An 18,071-nucleotide genomic window follows, 5' to 3' on the forward strand; every position below is an offset into this window, starting at 1 on the left:
ACAACATTTGTAATTCACTAAAATTTATTTTGAAATGATAATGTATTATTTGTATCAATAGATTACAACTCTTTGTTCACACAATGAAGTATGGTTTTAAAATGATTCTTAATTTTATGTTTAAATATTGAGGTTTTTTAAAAAACAATAAGCTTGGTAGATTAGAGAACTCATTATTTTTGTTAAGTTATTTTGTTTAACTTAGTAACTTAAAGTATGTTTGCGACAAAACTTATTGTTAAAGATTACAGTTAAATACATTCCGCAAAAATTAAAAAACAATTATGCTTAAAGTAGCGAGTTTCTAAAACTACTAATTTTCGTTACATTATTGGGTAAGTATACTTAAAATTAAGTATGATTTCATATTTGATGAGTCAGCAAAAAGCCTTTTTTTTCGTGTTATTTTCAATTCTAATTATTAAAACTTAAGTTTTTCATTAGTTTTTAATATTATCGGGTTATAATGAAAAAAAAAAATTTTTTTAAATATGTAAATCAAACTAATTTTAAAAATACCTTTCATATTTTAGTTAATAGTTATTACAAATGCATTTATGTATCAATTGTAATTTAGTATTTATTTGGTTGCTCATTATCTTTTTGTTTATTTTTGTTACCTAAATTCTTTCAAAACCACACAGGTTTTTTTTTTTTTAAATGAATGTTAATTGAATATATAAATAATTAGTGAATAAGAATAAATAAAAAAAGATTTAATTCATCACTCATTAGTAAAGGATTTAAACAAATACTAGTTTAAGAATTCATAAAGTGAATTTTAAGTAAGTATTTATTAATTAGTAAGTTATTTATACTTTTGCTTGTTTATTTAACTCTTTTAGCGTGTTTAACTTAAGCCATTCTTACTCTAACCATACTAATTCCAAGCTGCAGAGTTCTACCTGTCTATATCGTTTCGAAACTTTAAAGTTTTTACTGAGTCATTACGATTTATTTTGTTAAATTGTTTTTATTCATTATTTTGGAGATCATTTAACATTTATTACTTGAAAAAAAATATGTGCAGTTTTGAAATCATTCGCTTTATAAAACAATCGCTTAATAAAAAAAAGTTAACGAAAATGAGTTATATAATAAATACTTATTTGCAAATGGTATAAAATTAAGTATTAAAAGTTTTAAGCTTCATTTGCTTTAATACAAATATATGTTTTAACTAATAAAAATAAGCATTTTATTATTATTATTTGTTTACTGTAAAAACTAGTGTTGAAAGAAGTATTAAAATAAAATAGCTAAGTATTACGTATCTATGAAAAACATCAATAATAATCTAAAATGTGATTATGTTATTATGAATATCTAACTGTTTAAACATATCAGTATATTAATAAGCTATATAATAAAACTTACCAAATATTATGTATTGAATGTATTTAAACTACTTAATATTATTTAGACGTTACCAGCCTTATAAAAATAGCTGTTTTTTTTTATAAAAGTTTTAAAATACAAGTATATACAAGTCTACATCTGTACCTTTTTTGTTACACTTAAAGTTTTCGAAATTGCACAGAGTATTTGCTTTAAAAAACAGATGTTAAATAACTTAAGAAATATTTAGTAAATAAAAAGTTTAAAAAATAAGTTTAAGTTATTGCTCATAAATTTAAACAAATACTTGTTTTAGAATTCAGCAAGTAAAATTTAGGTAACCTTAAAGTCTAAAGTTACAAAATAAAATTTAAGTAGAAGTGAGTTGTTATTGGTTTTTCTTTTATATCAACTCTTTTTGCGTGTTTAACTTAAGCCGTTCTTACTTAATCAATATATTATCAAGGCTACAAAGTACATTATGTTTATATCGTTTGAAAATTAAGAAAGTTTTGTTCTGTGTTAAATTAAGTATTTATTAATAAATTTGACATAGTACAAAACTACATTATAATTTTATTTTGATTTATTTAATATTTTAATAAGCATTTAACATTTATCACTTGAAAAAAAACTTGTGCAGTTTTAAAACCGTTCGTTTAATAAAACAAATTAAAATAAAAATGAGTGATCTTAATGTGTTATAATTAGTTGAAAATGGTATTAAATTTAGTATTTAAATTCAAAGCTTTGATTGCTTTATAATAAACATATGCTTTAAATTAATAAAAACAAAACGTTTTTTTATTGTTTCCTGTTTTTATTAACAATAAGTGTAAGTAAAACATGTACAAATAATTGTGAAAAATGTAAAATTAAAGTTTTTAGGATTACTTAGTTGTTTAAACACATCATTAAATTAATAAGCAACATAACAAAAGTCATTAAATATTTTTTAAGTGTATATAATTTTCTAACTCAAACTTAGTTATAAAATTATTTTAAGATAGTTGTTTTTTTTTTGTATATATTAAAAAGACTATTTATATACAAGTCTACATCTTTAATTATTCAGATTTTGAAGTTTTGTAAAAAAAAACAAAACAATAAAGATTGTTTTTCTCATCATCATTCTACTACATATAAGGTCGAAAATCAATCAATTGCTTACATCACTTTTTTAAACAACAAAATGTAGCTTCAACATATTGTATAAATAAATTTTAAATTTTATCTATTAAAGTTAAATTAAAATGTTAATTTAAAACAGTTATTTCGTAGCTGTAAATATCTTCAACTAATTAATAAAATATTATTAGACAAATATATTTATTCTTGCTGCTGATTTTACTTAAAAAGCATGATCTTAACTTTATTCTCAGTGGTATTCATTTAAAGATAATTTCAATTACATTTTTGATTTACAGGAATTTTTTTAATATTTTTTTTCTAATATTTTTATAATGTTTAAACATTAACAGCATTATAGTTGATAGTTTTAGTCACGCTTATTTGTCTTGTAGTTCTCATTTCATTTAGTATAGATTTATTTAAATTTATTTAAAAATGTTAAACTCATTTTCTTAATTTAATAACCTATATTCTTTAACCAATTACACTCAAATCATAATATTTTATTCAGCTTTTTATGTATCTCTTGCTCGCAGGTTTTTATAGTTCTTAAGGGTATATATACTTAAAATTTTGAATTAAAGTAAATTTATATATAATTCTAAATTTAATAAAGTTTTTGTAATGGTAAACTAAAATGTGCTATTTTATCATCAGCATTTGCTAATCTTTTTAAATTAGATCTCAGTTTGTAAAGTCTATATTTAAAACCAAAAATAAAGTCGATAGGTAGTATATAAAGTTTATAAATCATATTTCGTCGAATGATAAATTTTTACTATTTTCTAGCAGTATTTTAGTAGCTGTAAATTATTTAAAACACTCTTATAAACAAAATAAAAATTCAGCAAACTATCAAGACTTTAAAAAATAATCTCGCTTAAAAGTCCGTACTTTAGAGAATAATTAATTTAAAAATTCTAGGCTGCAAATTTTTAAAATTTTTAAAAGGGGGCGAATTTGTAAATGAGTTTTGTAAACTCTGTTATAAATAAAAACTAGTAATAAAGTTAAAAACTTGTTAAACAGACCAAAAATAAAGCCGTTGAAGGGAAAAAGAATCTTAAAAGAGTTGAAATTCGTAGTTATATGTTTAATATGAGCTTGAAAGACAATGTCAAACCTATATTGTTAACATTTTATAGAAAACAATTTTTTAAGCAAGTCTAAACTAAACATACTTTTCTTTTTTAATAAGTTAACAACAAAGCCAAAAAGTTTAGAATTGTTTAAGCTTAATAATTAAGTTTAACAAAATAAGTTTTTATAGCAATTTATTATTTCAAATCGAAAATAATCATTATGTTTTCATGTATTGTATCCTAAAGATTATTAATATTTGACTGTGAAAAAAAAAATTGACTTAAGTAAGACTTTAAAATATAAGACTTTTTTTTTTAAAACTAACAAGTAAACTGTATGTGTAACGAAAAATATAAGTATAGCAAAATATTACAAATTGTAAAAGTTTATTAATTAATTAACATTAAGCGTCCTGAAATATGTTAAATTTGTTTGAAGTTGAGGTAAAGTAAGTGTGTTTGCAATATTAATTTAGTAGTTACTATTATAAAAAAGTGATAAACATTTACATGTTTTTTTATTAGTTTAAATTTTTTGTATTACTATCTTAAGTATATGATTCTAAACTTAATAAAAACAAATTTTGAAACTAAAACTATTTTAAGAAAATATATCTGCTGTTACTAATCTTTTATATAAATTTGATATCTCTCAATAGCTTAAGTGTTTATTTTTTTCAAAATTCAGCAAGTAGCTTTGATGCGTAGTATATAAAGTTTGTGTGTCAATCAGATGAATCTTACACCTTTTTCTGAGTTTAAAACAGTTTCACGATGCCTGTATTTATGCTGACTGATTTAATCAAGAAATATTAAAAAAAAATAGTAGATAACTTTTCTAACAAGCACAATGTGTTCATATAAGTTTTATATCTTTTAGTTGCCTATGTCACCCTGAAAAACGAGAACATTTTGGTTCAACATAAATAGAACATATATATAAATAGAAGGTGAGTTACAAATTTTTTTAAGTTAAATCGAAATGTTCATGATTTTTGCACGATACTAGTTCATTTGGAAGTTCGTTCCACATTTTTATCGAACAATAGAAAAAATATTTTTGTCAACCAACATTGTTGAAATGATATTTGCATGTATATTTTCTATTATTACGTCTGAGTGAGTAATAATTGGTTTAATAAAAACCATATAACATAAATTAAGTTTATTAGACAAACTTGAAATATTTTTGTTGATTAAATAATTTTAAATCTGTTTAATTGAAAACTAACAAAATTTTTTTTTTTCAATTACTACTTTGATTATAATACGATATCTCATTTGATTACGTCAAACTTTAAAATCACATATTTTAGCTTAAACGTGTTCTATAAATAAAAAGTAAATTTAGCTTAATTGTGTTGATTGATCGGTCCAAGTTTTAAATAGCTTTCTAGTAGCTATATTTCACTCAAGTTGATTAACATTTAGTTAAAGGTTAAATAGTTTATATCATCAGCTGCAGCTAATGAAAGTAGACATTATTTAATTGTTTACAGCACATTAAGTGCCACAACATGTACTTTTAACTATTTATATATAAACTAAGTTTAATCTACAGGTGTTTTCAATAAAAGTCCCTTTTTTTCAAACAGCTTTTGAGTAATTGTTAATTTTTTTTTTATCGTTAAATTCTTTACCTAATTTACTTTATTAGAATCAGGTTTAAAACGTTTGAAAAAATTTAGCTTGGTTTTACGTACTTTTCATAAATTTAAATTAATGTTTAATTGAAAAAATAGTGAGTCATAAGAATATTTATGATCTTAAATTTTTTTAAAAGATAATTTTTGCATTTTTATTTAAATATAAATTACTTAAAAAGATGACTATGCTTTACAGAAAAGTAGGTGTGTTTTATCAGTTGTTTGAATATATCAATAAACTAATATTATAAACCAGGCACGTAGCTTGGTACGTTTCTGCAAATCTACAGAAACGTAAAAAATTGTGTGAAAAAACTTGCTTTTCATTCGATTATTCAGCTTTTAGGACCTTGTTTCTTTAGCTTCAAGTATTTATACTTAGTTTTGCACTCCTGAGAAATAGTTTTATTTTTACGGATTCTCTAGCACTTTTAGTGTCGTAAATATTGAACAAATTGAATACATCTAAATTGTATACAAATAGCTTGGTGTAAAAATCTATTATCAAATAGCAAACATTGTAAAAAAATCCATTTCAAGGCTGTAGATTTGGTTTAAATGATGTGAGAGATTAAAAAAAAAGTAAGAGTGTGGGAGGAACTTGTACTATTGAAATGTTTGTGGTTAGTCGAAAAGAACTTTAAATTTTTTGAAATTTACATTTTTTGTCTTACAAAAGAGCAAATACAGATAGAAGATATATAAAAAAAAATTTAGAATAGATGAACCTCAAAGTAAAGTAACATGACGAATTAACTTTTGTTTTAAATCAAATTGACTCTCTGAGTTGAATGTTTTATAGTTAAATCCCTGTGGTCAACAAATATACAAAAATGAAAAACTTTTGAAATATTGATAACAATCTCATTTCCTGAAGTTTTATCCAGAAAATTAGAACCTTTTAAATCAGAAAAAAGAAACACAATAAGACAAATAGCTTGCAACAAGAAGAAAAATTGAAAAACTCAATAACATAAACATTTTTTAAGAATAATATAAACAAATATTTTTTTTTGGAACTTTTTTTTTAAATAAGTATTGTTAAAGTTAAAAAATTTAAATTTTACATTGTAGCCACACACTTAAAGTATTCTGGATAACTCTAGGATATTTAGAGTTTTACTTTTGAACTCAGGCTGACTATGTATAGTTTTTTTTAATCTATGAAAAACTAAGGACATTTTAGGTTTGTTAATAATGTCATAACAAACCAAAATAATTTTTATGCACTAATATACACAGTTACTGTTTTTTTGAACTACCTATTTAATACAAACTAAATTTAGGGATGGTAAGTTTATAAGGTTTGTAAATTTTTAATCAAAACAGTTCAAATTCAAGAAAATAAAAAAACTAAACATTGCCACACACTTAAACTATGACTATCTGTAGATTTCAAATCTCAAGTCAATTTAGTTATTTTTCAGTTTTTGGTTTGAATAAATACTTGTATACTAAAATATTAAGCTAGTTTTTGGTCATTTAGGTTGGCTTTTTTGCTTTATGAGCGGCAAATTTAATTTATGTTTTGTTAAATTTAGAGTGTTAGTTTGCATTATAGTGTATGTTTAACTTTAGTCTTGCAGCTGATAAAATTTGAAATATTATTAATATAATTGTAAACATATAGGTGTGAACAATTAGTGTTGCTAAGAAATTTGATACCCGGAAAAGCTTGGAGTTTGAAAATTTATGCTTAAAAATTCTGGAAAAACCTTGAATTTGAGAACTTATTAAAAAAATTAAAATTTTTAACAATTTTTACGTGTAAAGTAGTGAAAATTCGATTTGACACAAAAAATTTACTATATAGATACTTTCTTTAAACACATTAAAAATAGTCTAACAGTATCTATTTAGTATTGCTATATTACTAAAGACAGTTTTTTATTACATGTAGTTTAATTTTATACTAAAAAAAGAAGCAGAAAATTATACTTTCAAAAACTTTATGTAAGTGCATTGCATCTTTGCTTTTAAAACGCCTTTACCTATTGTTGTGCATTGGAACTAAACCTACAAACTTTTCTAAAAAATCAAAGTCAGTAAAAACACCTCTAATAAAAACATTCAGATGAGCAATATTTGTTGTATAAGTTCTCTCATCTTAACAGGTTGTTCAAAGTTCTTATTTGATTTATGCTGCTTTATAATCTTCAGAGATTTACTAAACACGATTCGTGTTGTCATTGAAGAAATAAACAAAATATTTTACTACCGCAAACATAAATTCTTAAAAAAGTTTTTAATTCTAAACGGTATCTTCTTTTTAGTAATTGTTTTTGTTATTTTATAACTTACCTTAACAGTTTTTTTTTTTCTGATCAGTCTGTAGTTACTAAATATAATAATTTGTTTTGTTGAAACTGACTATAGCTATTTGTTTTTATTTTGTTTCACGCAATATCTGCTAACTAAGGTTTTTTTTACTTTTTTTAGCTCGTCATATATTTCACATTTACTCTTTAAGTACAACAACAATATTGCAGAGAAAGAATTGCTATAATGTTCAATAATAAGTTAACTTTTTCTACTCTATTAAGTGCTTAATTTTTTTAAAGTGTTTAAGAAACGTAATTGTCCATTCAAGTTGACTTATTGTTTTAATTTTGCTATATATTTATTTCACTGTTAATAAACTTCGTTATTTCTTTATTTTAAAAATAGTTGCCAAACATACAGTCTAGTTTAAAAAATTCAAACCAGCTTAAACCTGTTGAGACATTTATAAGAAACTCTGGTAAACTTATATTTCAAACACTTTAAATAAATCTTCGAATTTTCAGAATAGTTTTTAAGACTGTAGTGTAGTTTACTAATTGTAATTTTTTTTTGGTCTACTTATACATTGTGTACTTTTTATACTGATGATATTTTAGTTAGGTATCCAAGCTTAATTGATTACAAGTTTTTGCACTTTTTTTAAAGTGGAAATCATGTTAAAAGCTAATTAATTAATAATAAGTTACTTTATTAGAATATTCGCGCATTAAGTATGTTAAAAAAGTACACAGTTAAATAAGACATAGGTATATTTGTCAATGTAAATTTTACTCCAATAAATATTTATAATAAAAATAGGCATTCTATGTGTAGCTAATTATCATTAAATTAATAAAGTGAATAAAAGTAAAACTTTTTTTATATGTATCTATAACTAAAATCAATAGACTATTCAAATGTCACTAAAACTAAAACTGCGGCCCGCGAAGAATTTGGAAACTTGAAACTTGGCCCGCGAGCACCAACTGCCTGCCGACCCCTGATATAAGTACTTCAAGAAAAAGCTCTTTGAATGATGTTTTCTGACAACTATGTAAAATATAAAGTTTGTTTCAACTTAATTTTAAATATAACTGTAAATTTTATTTTTCTACAAGCATTGTTGTTTACAATATAAAGATTTTTGTATTTTTTATTTTCTTTAAATGTATCGAAAATAAGGATTGTATCTGTTGTTTTAAAATAAGTTTATAAATTTTAGAGTGGTTTACTAAAATTAAAAATATATCAGTTTATTTCTTTAATCTATGTTTGATAAATGATAAAAAATTTTAAAATAAGTTTTATATGACTTTTTCAATCTAAGATTAAAAAGAATAACTTAATATTATTTATTTTAACAAGCGTATAGTTGTATTAAAAATTTATAACAAGTTTAAAAAATAATAATATATTTTATGCTTAAAAATCTTTAAGTTTGAATTTATTTATATGTTTCACGTTGTATATAAAAAATATTAATATTTAACATTCAAGGTTTGTTGTTATTTAACTAGGTTGTTTTATTTAACAAGTTTGTTTTGTAAAAAAAAAAAGTTTGATTCTTTTTTACAGCTTTTATTTAACATGTTTTTTTTAATAAGGAAATGTTTTATTCTTTTTTACAGCTTAAATCTTTATGCTACTAAAGCTAGTAATAAGATTTACAAAGACGTGTACTCTTCCTTTCTTTATGAATTATTTTAGACAAAATGAAGTAATTGTACATCTGAATTTTATCTAATGTTGTGAACTTTTTTAATTTATATCCTTTTTGATTTTTATTCAACTCCTAAAATTTATGATTTTTATTTTAATAAAAGCAACAACTTTTGCAAATATTTTCTGAAGTAGGGAAACTGTTTTCAAATTTATATATTTTAGGCCTATCAGTAATACTATTAAAGTTAAATTCTAAATTAATATTTTTATTATAAATGAAAGGTTTTGTAGGCTCATAAAAGTTTCAACACATAAAGAATTATAGGGGGTCAAAGCAATACAACTTGCCTTGTATTTAGTTATTCATTATACTTCAACTTTCTATTTATTTTTTAACTTTTATAAAAACTGCACACTTTCATATAAAATTAAAGGTAGTTAAAACTACTCTATTCCCGTTATGACGTCATCATACTTTATTCTTGATTTTTTTTTGCAGATTCGTAACTTTTTAGAGCTAGCTACGTCCCTGCTATAAACATTGAAAAACTCATTAGAAAGTTCTTAAACTAAGCATGGTAGAAAAAAAACGTTAGTCTAAAGTCTTAAGTCGTTAGTCTATTGCTGTTAAAAAATTGTTTTTATTTAGAAATATTAAAACTAAACAACTGGTTACTTAGGAAAATAATCTCTCACAAGTAGTCACTGATAAGAATATAAATCTTATTTTCTTATGTCACGTTATAAAATTAAAAACATGTAATTTTTCATTAAATATACAAATCCAGTAAAGTTAACGGGAAAATAATTAATTTTAAAATTAAATTCTACAGCTATCTAGAAGGTGTGATATTGATTTATGTTCACTTGACCTCCTCAGTAAGCAGTTAAGAAATGCAGTGTCGTAAAATCTTGATAGCTTCAAGATTGTTATGCTTGTTTGATACAGTTTAATGATAATTTGAAGTTACTAAATTTATATTATGCAAGTACAAAAAACTGTAAGAAACTTTTATTTGAAATGTAGGTTTAGGGGTAGCTTGTTAATAGTCTATATCTAACAAAATGTCTAATAAAAACTTGACATGTCTCGAAGCTCACATCACATTATAAAACAAAGAACTTCTAGCTTCAGTAGAATGTAAATAAAAAGAGTATTGTTCTATAATTAAAGACTCGAATAATTAATTTATTTTGAATTGCTTTTTAAACTTTCATTTAATACATACCTATCTATAAAATTATACATAGTTCTCTTTTTTAAGCAGTCAACTAAATATTTTTAAATTATTATTTTTATCATTTAATGATATAAAAACTCTGCCAACCAGTTTTTTAAGAAGTTTAAAAAAAAAGTCAAAGTAAAAAAAAAAATTACTAAATTGTTTAAGAAACAAAAAGCAAGTTGACAACAAAAACTTTTTAAATGATTCCGAATATTTTTTAACATTAAATTCTTTTAAATTAAGGTATAATTTAGAAGTTATATAACTATTGAGTTTGGATATTTTTATCATTTGCATCAAACTTATGAGTTTAAAAAATTGTTAATGGCTTGTTGAGTTTTAATGTAGTTCACTGTGTAAAAGATACCGTAACTAATTGTATAACAAATGATATATTTTTTAAGTTAACTTTGTAAGAAGATTAACTGATTTTAAAAAATTATGCCTGTATACAACATTTCAGCACTAAAATTTAAAATTTGCCTTAGTTCTACTTTAAATAACAAAACCTAAATAAAAATGTATGAAGTTTTTACCGTACTTTAAATTTAACAAGTTTAAAATATAAAAGTTTTTTCTAACTTATTTGTTTAGTAAATGAAACTTATTGTAAAGGTTAAACAATTTGTTAAAAAAAAGTAAGGTATTTTAATTTAAGTCAGATAATTTGTTTATGAGAAATATGAAACACAACGATTTATATATTTACATTATTCCGATTAAGTTTTTTTTTTTTTCTACAAGTTTAGATTTAAAATACTTCGATGAATAAGTTGATATCCATTGTAAATATTAAATAAAATAGCCAAAAACGTTTAAATTGTAAAAAAATTTAAACACTAAGTTTGCAGTAAATGTTTATGAAGTTTTTATAAAATGTTTATGCTAGTAGAATCACTTTATCATTAAGTATTTTTCAAATCAGTTTTGTTTTTATTCAGCAAAAGATAACAGTGATTTAATTTTTATTTATTTACTAATACAACTTTATTTCTGTACTCCTCTACTTATTATAAATTTATTGGTTCTTTTTAACAGCAGTCACTGATGCAAATAAAAGCTCTAAAGTCGCTGCGTCAAATTATCACGACACAATACATAGCTTCAAAGATTTGTAAATAAACTGAATATTATAGTCAATCTCTTTGGCATAAATAGACAATTAAAAACAGCATTCTATTAGCTGTTAATTTGTTTAAACTCATCACAAGGCTCACTGACAGTTCGAAATAAATCCCGTGTTTCTCAAAATCTCATCACTCATTGTTTCATTTAATCAAGGAAAAAGCAATATTTTAAATTAATTAAGAGTTCCTCACGATTAGCTTTGTTAGTGAAGATTTTTAGTATTAAATTTTTAAGTTATTACACATAAATTCCTTATGATCTTTATTTCAGCACTAACTACAAAAAAACTACTACCTGATAATTTTCATTTTCGAAATTCCATACTTCCAAAAAAATTATCAATGTATAGTTCAAAATTGTGTTTTAGTTATTTCGTCGTTTATTTTTATGTTCAGAAATAAAATAAAAGGTCCGCTATCGGCCGGTATTGACTATGCGTAATTGTACATAAAGATTACAAATAAAAAATTGTAATGAATAATAAAGCACTTTTATGCAATAAAAAAAAACATATATATAATAGTTAAAACTACAAATTAATACAACAAATGAATTCATATTTCTTCCCATTTCTTCATCTTCTTTTGTTGCTAAAATTATTTTTTTTCTTTTTTTCAGTTTTTTTTAAACAGTAGATGTCCACATGGCGCGATCATTTGCAAGCAACTCTAACTCATGAGTTCTTATATTCATGATCTTATGTTTAAATGTTACTAATTTATTGTCATTATTTTCTTGCTTACTTTTTGTGCAGTGCTCATTTTATTTAGAATATACTTTAGTTTATGTTAATATAAAGTTATTTTATTCCATTTTATAAAATAAAATAGTTGTTTTTTTCAACGGAAGACGATATTTGATATTTTTCAAAACTTTTTATATAACTCTTGTTTACACGCCAGTACCAAATTAGCTTAACAATAATTAAACTGAAAATTTTTAAGTTTAAAAAGTTTTATTATTATGAAATCTAAAATAAATTTGAACATAAACAGAACTTTTATCGATAGCACTTACTGAATAATGTATTGTAAACTCTCAATTGTATACGTCTTTATTAAAACAACAATATGAAGTTATAATTAGTAGAATACAAAGTTTGTGTGAATATAAATTTCACTTACTGTGCAATTCAAATTTTAATCAGCTATTTAGTAGCTGTATTCATCTTTGTAAAATTGATGCTTATAGCTGTTTTTGAAATAATAAAAACCGAAGTACGGATTCAGATAAAAAACAGTTAAAGCATTTAACAACATTCTCCTAGGCTTTAATAACCTGTTTAATTACTGCGAGCATTAATAATGTTTAATTGAAAAATGTAACTAATGCTTGTTGAGTCGTGCTTAAACATTTTAATTAGAAATGTTGAGTAAACTTGTTAACTATCACAAAACTATGCTACAGCTAAACAAACAAGTATGCTATAGCTCTTCTAAATAAATTTAAAAAGAGAAAAAGATCTGAAAAATCTTAGAAAAACTTAGTTAGTTGATAGATTTACTCTCATAAAATTATATTTAGATGAGTATTTTTATACATAAAGCAAAAGTTAAAATAATGGTATATTCAATGTGGACAAGTTCAAACATGCGGTATTCGATATATAAAAAAAGTACTTTTAAGTTTTATACTTTTGTACTAACTGTAAAAATTTGATCTTTATAAATAATGCTATAGATCTGATCTGCTTTAAAATATTTGTAGTTAGTTTATTTAGCAAAAATAAAACTAGTACTGGTATGATCATTCTTTAAAAAATTATTATAGTAGTGTTGATTAAACTTCTTAACTACAAAAAATGTCTGCAGATTTAAGAAAAAAACTCTTTTTACTGTCCTATTTTAGCTGCAATAAATTTTAAAGAAATCTCGGTTTATTGTTAGTGTGTTTTCAATCAGTTTTAATCTTAATGAATTTCACAAATATAAAACTAATAAAATTATGTCGTTTAAATGTAAAAATATTCAATATTTAGTAGTTTTTATATAAAAAATTTAATATGAGGTTTTTTTTATTTTTTACAAACATTTTGTATATCTAGTTTCTCACATATATTATACAAAAAAAAAAATAGGGACACATATTGGTTTTTGCCCTAGATATTTTTTATACTTGATATCTTCATCTTTTAAGATATTAATTTAAAATTACAACTTGCAGCTACAATGTTTTTAATATGGTGCTAAAAGGGTTGCATTAAGATATTTTTAATATTTTATACAGTATACTTGTAGCTGTAATTAAACCCAAGCCTGCTTGTAGATGTATGCAGCTTTAGTTTTTTCCTTCAAAGAAGCCATTAAAACCTATGTTATTTAAAACCTCTTGTTTATTTTGCATTTGAGTTTATCTGCGAGTTGATCGAAAAAGTTTTAGTTTATTTTTACAAAAGCGTTGAGGTCTAAGAAATACAAATCAATTTTAACCAGGTCCAATAGCTTGACTACAAAAATTTTTTTTTAATTTCTAAATCAATTCTTTAGTTATAAAGAACTTATAAAACCTTTTTCATTACATTATGAAATCATAACTCAATGATTAAAGTTTTTATTAAGCTATTGCTTTTATGAATTTTTATGTTTTTGTTCTTTCTTAATATAATTGGAACAATATACTGCTTTTAATTCTAAAATAAACTATTAATACTGTATATAAGTTTTATCAGTAACAAAATCTAATAGGTTTAAAAAATCAACACTATGTAAAAAACACTTACAATAATTTGTACAATAAATTTTTAGTACTGTAAAATAAGCCTTGTTAAAGTAAAGGTTAATAGATTTCTTAAATCAAGTGTATATAAAAAAGTTAGTTACATTTAGTACAAAGAAAATGTCTTAATTAAGCATAACCCCAGTTGCATAAGCTAATTATTCTAAAAAATATTTTATAATTTTAAAAACTTATCAATTAAAAAAAAGCCATGAAATCTTAAACGTCAAGTTTTTCTAACATACATTTTTAAGAGCATTAAAATCTAAGATTAGCTTATTAAACTATTTGTTGTTTTTATTTGTGGCAATTAAAGAAGTTTTTATGTTATGTTTTAGATCTAGTTTAATAATTATTAATACTTTAAAAACAATTATTATTTTATATTATATATTCCTTTCTCTTGTACTCATTTAATATTTCTAGTTTTTTAAAACTATTCTTTATTTTTTTGTTATTTACAATTTAATTTTGGTTAAACAATTTTTTAAAGTTTTATTAAGTAAATAATTTAAACAGCTTAAACTTGTAAAAGAAAAAAAATAATTTGCTCAAAATAGCAAACTAACCGTCAAATTACTTTTTTAACTCGTTATAAAGTAAGCAACTATTATACTCAGGGTGGTCTTGGAATAACGCTGACTTTAACCCTTTATTTGAAAACATGCTCTTAACTTTATTTTCAGTACACAGTAATGTTTATTTAAAGATACATTATAAATAATTTTTTGTTTTTACTGGGATTTCTTTATTAAAAACTTTAAAAACACTTATAAAGTGACGCACCTTGTTAAAGTGATGCTGTGCTATGCTGACCCGCTCCCGCTTAACAATACTATTTTAAAGATTTTATTTTAGTTAGTTTTATTTATAGTTCTGAGTTTAATAAAACTTATTAAATGGTAAACTAACAATTTTTATTTTCTTATCAGCAGTTACTCATATACTCAAATTAGCCCTCATTTAGTTATGTAACTTTTCAATACCACAATATTATGCTTCGATATGTAAAATATACAGTGTGCGTAAATACGAAGTCAGTATATTTTAGCTAAAACCAAATTTTTAAACAGCTTTCTAGTAGCTGTAACCTACTAAAGTTAGATAGATACTAACGGCTGTTTTAACACAGGCTTATACAAAAAAATAGGAATTTAGCAAACATAGATATAAAAAAACAGTGATAATAATCTTTTTTTTATATTGCTGGTTCAATCCTATCAACGAATTTATTACATAAATGTTGAACAAACTTGTCAACTACTAAAAAATGTCTGCGAAATCTATACAAACAATCTCTTTTAATATAGAAATATTTGAAGCTCTAAGTTCAAAGAAAATTTAAATTTAATGTTTGTCATTTAGTCAAACAACTTAATTTTGTTTTTAATACACGTAACGATCATTTATAGGGTTTTCAATTTAGACATGATCAATCATAGTATAGTTAATATATTTAAAATTGTACTTTTATGTGCTTAATTTTTGTACTAATAGTTTATATTTCTTACTTATTTACATTTTAATGATTTGCTTAAAAAGTGGTTTTAATCTACTATTTTTAGGAAAATAAGTTTAAATGCAGCTTTTACTGTTTAATTTATTTTTTTTTATTGGTCTGAAACATGAAACAACAACTACACTAAATATTAAACAACCTTTACTTTATTATCATATTCGTTTTTCTACATATATACATGTTTCTAGTCTGATAATAACATTTTGGTTGTAATTTTAAAAGTTTACTTGTGTATAAACTCATTTAAAATACCTTTAAAAACCAGAGTAAGATTTTTTTTCTCTCACCAGTAGTCAATGACGCAAATAAAGTCTTACAATTGCCTACGTCACTTTATAAGATCACAACCTGTAGAACGTTTTGTAAAAAAACCGAATCCGGCTCAATAATTAGCAATGGGGATAATTTTACAGTTTTAAATAGCTTGTTTATAGTTTTAGTTTTACTCAAACTTATTTGTAAATGTATGTATGTATGATTTCTTTGTTAGACGCAGCCTCTCATAAATGCTTAGTCATTTTAATCCTAGTATTTTTTCGAAGTCCATCATGGCAGAAAATTTTAACTAAACACAAAAAACTTAATAGAGTGCTTCTTTAGTTATTAGTAAAATAATCATATTAGTAAACTAACTTTGGCTGTTTGAAGATTGTTTTAACTCAGTTTTGTTGTTTATTTAGCAAACTTTTAAAATTATATTTTTGAGTAAAATTGGTATTCCTTATCAACCCTAAATACAGTTATTTCAAAGTAAAACTCAATTGTATTTCTCACCATCAGTGACTGACGCATATATAACTATAACAGTTACGTCACATCACCAACTTACAATATAAAGCTTCAACATTCTGTATATAAACTTGGTAAGATTCATATAAATGTGGCAGTGCAATTTCAAACAGTTTTTAGTAGTTGTAATTTACTAAAACTCCATTAAAGTTGTAAGGCACTCTGTTCTTCGAACTTAAAACTTGTAGCAAAACCCGAGTCTCATAGGTTAATAAACGCCATTAAATTTTGCAATTGAATTGAAAACATCGACAAATTTGCTCCATTAGAGTTTCACACAAAAGCTTTAAGTAAATCTTTTAAACCATTATGATCTTTGATATTTTCGCAAGGTAGCAAAAAATTTGACGTATAATATAACTCTGATTATAGCTAATAAGTAATCATAAATTTATCTTTTCATTCACATACAGTAAACCAAATATTTTAAATGTTGCAACGTTTTGATAATTTAAAAATAAGATTAATATTAACAATCATAGACTTAAGAGTTTAAAATTATTCCGAATAGAGATAAAATGCTACTTTCAAATGCCTACGTCACATTTTAAAATCACAACATGTAGCTTCAATGTGAAAAATAAATGAAATGCGTATATCATTGCAAAATTCAATAATGGGTTTGTAATTTAAGACAGCTTTTTAATAGCTGTAGTCTTCTAAAGTTAAAACTATCTGGTGTTTTAGCGTCAGATCAAAATTATCAACTTAGTAAATACTCAACAACAATCAGCATTATAAAATAAATATATTAAATTATAATATTTTTTTTTAATTGTTGCCAGTTTGGTTATTGTTAAATTTAAGAATATAATTATTTCAGACTCGGTTATAATTTATAATAAAAGTTAAAAATTTAAAAGTTAATCATATTAAATTAATCACTACTTTTAAGTAATTATTATAATTGAATATATATTTTATAATGCTGATCATCGCTAATCATATTTAATTAATATTTTTAAACTGTTCTGTTGTTTTATTAATGGACATTTATTTGATTAATGTAAAAACAAACTTGCCTATTATTTGTTTTAGTGTCATGAAAGTAGTTATAAAATCATTGCTTAGTAAAATCTGCTAAAATTAGCGATGACTTCATTTTTTTTTAGAATCATTAAAAACGATTTTTTTCTTGTGCTTTACTTAGTTTGCTGTTGTATTTAACTAGTGTCAAGTTGTTGTTTGTTATTATACTTTATTGTATTTGATAAAATTTTACACTTATTTTGATTTTATTTTACTGTTTTTATTTATTTAACCTATTTCGTGTGAGGTTTTTATGAAGATTTTTCTTTGCTGCTGTATTAAGCAAGTTTTTTAACTAATTTTTACATTTATATTTTTTATGTGTTTGAAAATAACTTGTAGTACACTTAAAATGCTTTGTAAACCTAACTAATACTTTATTGCTTGTTTTATACGAAACAACTAAACATTGTTTTTTTATAAATTGAGTTACTTATATATTGTATATACACTAATAAGTAAAGTATAACTTTAAGAATAGCTTATAAGGTTTAAATTTCAATATTTCGTTTTTTGCTTAAGAAATATTTTGCTATAAAACTTT

This window comes from Thalia democratica, chromosome 7, assembly GCF_965202585.1.
Source record: "Thalia democratica chromosome 7, ktThaDemo2.hap1.1, whole genome shotgun sequence".
Classification (NCBI taxonomy): Eukaryota; Metazoa; Chordata; class Thaliacea; order Salpida; family Salpidae; genus Thalia; species Thalia democratica.